General features: G+C 49.1%; 1 protein-coding gene across 1 annotated transcript in view; it reads right to left on the bottom strand.

Annotated features, from left to right (window-relative positions):
- LOC125640694 (uncharacterized) overlaps nt 1-3,215 on the bottom strand; it is a 10,700-nt gene extending 7,485 nt beyond the window's left edge. The window contains exon 1 of the mRNA XM_048859570.2: nt 1-3,215. This exon is cut by the window's left edge and continues 6,222 nt beyond it. The gene's annotated coding sequence lies outside the window, so the exon portion shown is untranslated.
- Between the last annotated feature and the right edge of the window lie 3,012 nt (nt 3,216-6,227).

Here is a 6,227-nt window from a genome sequence, read left to right as displayed (position 1 = left end):
GCTGGCGGCGGCAGTGATCCCTCGGATTTTGAGGATAATTGTCTTCCATAAAATGATAGCCAGTTATAGCTGGTAGATCCACAGGTGGCTAATGAGACCGACCCAAGATCCACAGATCTTATCACAGCTGGGGCAGACATTCTCAGTGGGACGGGTGCATCTGGATTGGTCAGTCAGGCTGCAGGGCGTTCTTTCCCCCTTTCCTGTTTCCTGGTGTCTACGTTGGATCGCAAAATACCGGGATCCTCGCCACATGGTCCTTTCCCATTTTTGTTGGTCATGGGCTTGGGTTTCCCATGAGTTTGTCAATATTGCATTTCTTCCTTTTGGCTTTGAGGGTATCTTTGAAGCACTTTTTTGCCCCTCCTCCGTTGGACATGACTCAGTTTTGAGAACAACAGCTGTAAGCAGGGTCTAAATGAGCTCTGCCCTGACAGCAAGTGATGCACTAGGGGAAAAGATTTCAGGAGCAGACTGTGTTTGCATAGACATGCTGACCCTGCCTAGGTGCACAGCAAGATGAAGCTGCTTTGCCTAAATGATCCATTTTGACTGGTTTGGGTTTCAAATCACTTTAGTATTCGAATGCAGAGGTAATGAAATGTGGTTATCTTTATTGTATGAGTACAGAACTGTGCTTAGCCTGTCCTGACTGAGGGGGTGACCCTAACCTGAACCTCACTTGCTAAGCATGAGGTGAGGATGCTAAATCCTAGCAAAGATGAGTGGGTGGGATGGGGTGAGTAGCTGTGTTGGGTAGTGTGGACTTTGCCCAACAAGTCATAGAGATCATTTGTGCTGCTTCTCTCCAGCATTTAATGGCAGAGATGATTAAATTGAGAGTCCTTATTTCTGGTTGGTGATTCGTAGAGTTGACATTAATGCTGAGCAGATCTAGGAGCTAAGCCTTGTGACAGAAAACACAGAGATTGCACTGACAGTGAGGTCCCCCACTCCCTGCTGAAATCACTAAGAGCTGGGTTAAGTGGGGCAACCTCAGAACATGATGCTGGGGGAACAGCAAGCAGTGGTGGTTAGTGGCAGCAGAGCAGCAGTGTCTGGTGATGTCAGAAGAGCAGCAGCAGAGAAACAGCAACTGCTGTGAACCACTTGCAGAGGTATTGTTTGATTGCCCTCCACCCAAGAGTGGTAGGTGAACCCTGTGAATGCACATCTGAACTCTGGATCTTTGCTAACCATGGACCACCAACTCTGAGTGGGGTGCAGGGGAGGGAGTTTTGTTTGTCAGACTTTTCCCACCGCAAGATGGGAAACTGAGGCAAGGCTGCTGCCCAATGTACTGTGGGGTCATGTTTGCTTATGGTCTCATGTTTTTGAGTGTGGTTGTGTTTTCCCAAATTAATGCTTTGTTCCCTTTCCCTTTTAAGAAAAGGTTTCTTTTGTTACACACAGACTCAGAACTTACACATGGAGAAGTACTGCCTCTGATAGGCTCCCGGAGTGGAGTTTAGTTTTCCCAGGCACTGGGTGGGGGCTTGAGCCAGTTCTGTCTTGTAGCATTGAAAGGAACCCCTAGATATTGACCCAGGGAAGGTGTTGTGGTTCAGGAGGTGAGTGGTACTGGGAAGAGGAAGTGCTGGAGTTAGAAGAGGGAAATGCTAGTGAGCCAGGGAGACCAGGCTTAGAAAAGGAAGTCACGCTATAGGGGAAGGGAACACCCCTGGACAGTGGATCCTGAAAGAAGGGCAGGACTAAAGGAAACCGGGGTCCTGGAGGAAGAGTCAGGACTAAGAGGAAGCCAGCAGGATGGAGAGGTGAGGCCCGAGATGCCTAGTCACTGATGGACTGGCCCATGGGTTATTGCTGGGCTGGTGAGGTGAAAGCTTTTAAAGCCACCCTAACCCTGAAATGGGCCAGATGTCGGAGAAAACATGGCTGGAGGTCCATGGCTGTATTGCATGGGGTGGGCTCAGTGCTGCTGGAACCATTTTTATAGTGGGGGTGCTTACGGCGGAAACCATGTATTTGGGTTGTTATTACTACTTCAAGCCAGGGAGTGCAGCAACACCCCTAGTTCCAGCACCTATGGGAGTACCTGGAGAGCATGAGGGGGTGCTCTAGAGTGGGTCCAATCCATGACAGGCCTATTGCCATGTAAAGTCATTGACTGGCCCCTTCTTCCTCAACGACGAAGGCAGGGTATGTAGGAGTATGTGACTGGCCTCCTTCATGCCAACTGTTATTTGCTACGGCTCTACTAGATCTCCTTTTAGCCAGACCCAATAGTCCTGCCCCATAATCCCTCCTCTCCCCACCTGCTAATTACAGCAACTAGAGAGGTGGATGAGTCAGGCTAGTACCACCTGTGGCCCAAACGGCCTGCACTTTCAAGGAGAGGATGAAAAATGGTGCCAGCTCCTGGCCCTGACTCTTTTTCCATGAGAGAGGAGCTTGTGGACATAATATCTGTAGTGCACTATTCAAGGGAGCTGATGAAGGGTGATGACCTCAAATGATTTGGCTTGGGAAGGCTTTTTCTTCTAACAACAATGTTCCCAAGTTAACCTCAAAATTTGACATGGGGCCCGATCCCAGGACATGGAGCTGAAGTGTCCCAAACTGTGGGAAATTCAAGGTCTCTTCAGATCTGATGCTAACTTTCCAGCTTGGGCCCAACTCTCATTTCAGTGTGGACCCTATGTAACATACTACAGCTGCTCTCAGACCTGCAGGATGGTGCAGAGCAGTTAATTAGTAATAAATAGACAAACCTAAATTTACTTTTCTTCGTAATTTAAAACACAAGCTTATTGTTTTGGCCCAAGTCTACATTATGGACAAACCCCAAACTCCTGCTGAACACAGGATGTGATTGTTTAAGTCCTGGACTTTATTCCAGGTTTTTCCAAATCCGGATGCTGCTCTTCCTCCAGAGGCTGTGATTCCTGCTTTGGAGCTTCCCCAGAAAGAGTAAATTTAAAAAAAAGAGTATTCTCTTTGGGATGAGTGGGATGGGATAAGCCTCCCCTTACCTTGTTTAGGGCATACAGACACCGCAGCCCTGAAAGGGGACCTGGATGTCTGCTCTCCCAGGATTTAAATTCTCATAATTTCCCATGGTTTCCCACAGCACCACAACCCCCAATTCTCCATGGGGCACACAGTGGCTTGGGGCTTCAGCCCCGTGGGCCCCCTGAAATTGGCTTGCAGCCCCCCCGGTTGAGAACTGCAACAGCATCAGGCTGGAGTCAACGTTTGACAATATTTGCCAGAGCGCTGCTCGGGACAGCTCCAGCTGAATTTAATCCCTGGCTCTCTGTCAGTGCCCAGTAGCTGGACTTGAGGAGCAGGTAATTAGAAAGGCCCTTGGGAGTGAGCTCAACTCCCATATGGAACAGTGAGCATCCCCAGGAGTGCAGGTTTAGGAGAGGACCCAGGGCAGGGCCGTCCCTACCCATACGCAAAGTATGCAGTTGCGTAGGGCAGCAGGAAATTTGGGGCATGCTGCTCCAGCCCCTGCCCCTCCTCTTCCACCCCTGAGGACTGCAGCAGGGCCAAGCCAGCACTCACCGGCGGCTGGAAGTGCAGCGATCCAACCCCAGCTGTGCCGCTGGTGAGTGCTGGGGGACGGTTCCCCCCTGCCTCCCAAGCCAGCTCCGCTCCCCAATGGAGGCCTGCCCCCCCATAGGGGAGCTGAGTAGGGCCCCAGAATAGCTAGGGACAGCCCTGATGCATGGCCAAGAGCCTTCCAGAGATGAAGATCAAGCCCAGGCTAAGAGCTAGCCAGTTACAATGAGGATTTGCAAAAAGCAAAACCCAGCTCCTCTCTATGGGTTTCTCATTGGCATGGTTCAAATGGAATGGACGTTTAAAGAAAGGCCAATGAGCACTGACGTCCCTGTCTGCATAACTGAAATATACAGCATAGTCTAAGGGAGAGACCAGAGTTCTAGTAGGGTTGCCAACCTTCTAATAGCACAAAACTGAACACTCCTGCCCCGCCCCTCTCCCCACCTCTTTTCTGAGGCCCCATCTCCCCTCCCTCTGTCACTTGCTGTCCCCCACCCTCACCAGGGGTGAAAGTAACTTAAGGGACTTACCAGTTTGCAGGGCGGCAGGGGTAGGGATAGCTCAGTGGTTTGAGCATTGTTCTGCTAAACCCAGGGTTGTGAGTTCAATCCTTGAGGGGGCCATTTAGGGGTCTGGGACAAAAATTGAGGATTGGCCCTGCTTTGAGCAGGGGGTTGGACAAGATGATCTCCTGAGGTCTCTTCCAACTCTGATATTCTATGATTCTATGAGGGGTGCTGAACAAGGTGGGGGCACAACCGGAAGGGGCAGGGCCTCAGATGGAAGGGGTGGGGCTTGGGCCAGACTCCCCCAGCCAGCCCTTCAATGGCGATATAAAGGGCCCAGGGCTCCCAGCCACTGCCGCTACCCCAGGGCTCCAGCTGTGATTTAAACAGCTAATGTCATCCTGAGATGCATAAACTGGGGAATCTTGAGTAGCAGTAAAGAGGATATTTTAACTCTATATTTGGCACTGGTGCGACTGTTGCTGGAATCCTGTGTCCAGTTCATAGAATATCAGGGTTGGAAGGGACCTCAGGAGGTCATCTAGTCCAACCCCCTGCTCAAAGCAGGACCAATCCCCAATTTTTGCCCCTGATCCCTAAATGGCCCCCTCAAGGATTGAACTCACAACCCTGGATTTAGCAGGCCAATGCTCAAACCAAAGAGCTATCCCTCCCCCCAAGTTCTGGCACCCACAACTCAAGTTTGGTGATAAATTGGAGAGGGTTCAGAGGAGAGCCACAAGATGATTAAAGGATTAGAAAATGCACCTCATAGTGATAGACTCAAAGAGCTCCATCTATTTAGCATAACAAAGAGAAGGTTAAGGGGTAATATGATCACAGTTGCATGAGGAACAGAAAGTTGAAGTTGAAACTAGACAAATTCAGACTAGAAATAACGTTGATCAGTGAGGGTTATTAATCATTGGGACCACTTACCAAAGGCTGAGACACCTCAACAGGGCATGTATGGGACAAACCCAACCCAGCCTCACAGGAACAAAGGACACTGGCCTAGGTAGCAACAAAGGATCTGTTGGACTCTCAAGTGAATCACCACTCTTCCTTTGGTCAGTTTGGGACTGCGATGAAGTAGTGCTCACCTGACTCTGAAGGGGGGAGGCAAAACCAAGAGAGAAGTAAGAACATGATAAAAGGGAGAGATGTTTGCCATGCTCCTCCTCTCTCTTCCACCTCTGTGTATAGACATCACCACCAAGAGACTGAAGCACTGATCAAAGGGGAGAGCCTGGCTGAAGGGCAATTAGACAGCCTGTGTTGAGAAGCCTCTACATTTGTAAGGGCACTAAAAGTGTTAAGATCAGCTTAGAATACATTTTGCTTTTATTTCATTAGACCAAATCTGACTTCTTGTACTTCAACTTATAATCACTTAAAATCTATCTTTTGTAGTTAATAAATTTGTTTGTTTATTCTACCTGAAGCAGTGCATTTGATTTGAAGTGTGTCAGAGACTCCCCTTGGGGTAACAAGCCTGGTACATATCAATTTCTTTGTTAAATTGATGAACTCATATAAGTTTGCAGCATAATTCAGCAGGCATAACTGGACACTGCAAGACGGAAGTTCCTAGGGTTGTGTCTGGAACCAAAGATATTGGCTAGTTCATTTGGTTGCACAATGCAAGCAGCTTACATGACAGAGGCTATGTGTGAACAGCCCAGGAGTGGGGGTTCTCACTGCAGAGCAGGGTAAGTCTGGCTCCCTGAGTCAAGGAATCATAGAATATCAGGGTTGGAAGGGACCTCAGGAGGTCATCTAGTCCAACCCCCTGCTCAAAGCAGGACCAATCGCCAACTAAATCATCCCAGCCAGGGCTTTGTCAAGCCTGACCTTAAAAATATCTAAGGAAGGAGATTCCACCACCTCCCTAGGTAAGGCATTCCAGTGGTTTCACAACCCTCCTAGTGAAAAAGTTTTTCCAAATATCCCAACCTAAACCTCCCCCACTGCAACTTGAGACCATTACTCCTTGTTCTGTCATCAGCTACCACTGAGAACAGTCTAGATCCATCCTCTTTGGAACCCCCTTTCAGGTAGTTGAAAGCAGCTATCAAATCCCCCTTCATTCTTCTCTTCCGCAGACTAAACAATCCCAGTTCCCTCAGCCTCTCCTCATAAGTCATGTGTTCCAGTCCCCTAATCATTTTTGTTGCCCTCCGCTGGACT

This window comes from Caretta caretta, chromosome 7, assembly GCF_965140235.1.
Source record: "Caretta caretta isolate rCarCar2 chromosome 7, rCarCar1.hap1, whole genome shotgun sequence".
Classification (NCBI taxonomy): Eukaryota; Metazoa; Chordata; order Testudines; family Cheloniidae; genus Caretta; species Caretta caretta.
The sequence above is the reverse complement of the archived record's forward strand: the minus strand, read 5'-3'. Positions and strand labels throughout refer to the sequence as shown.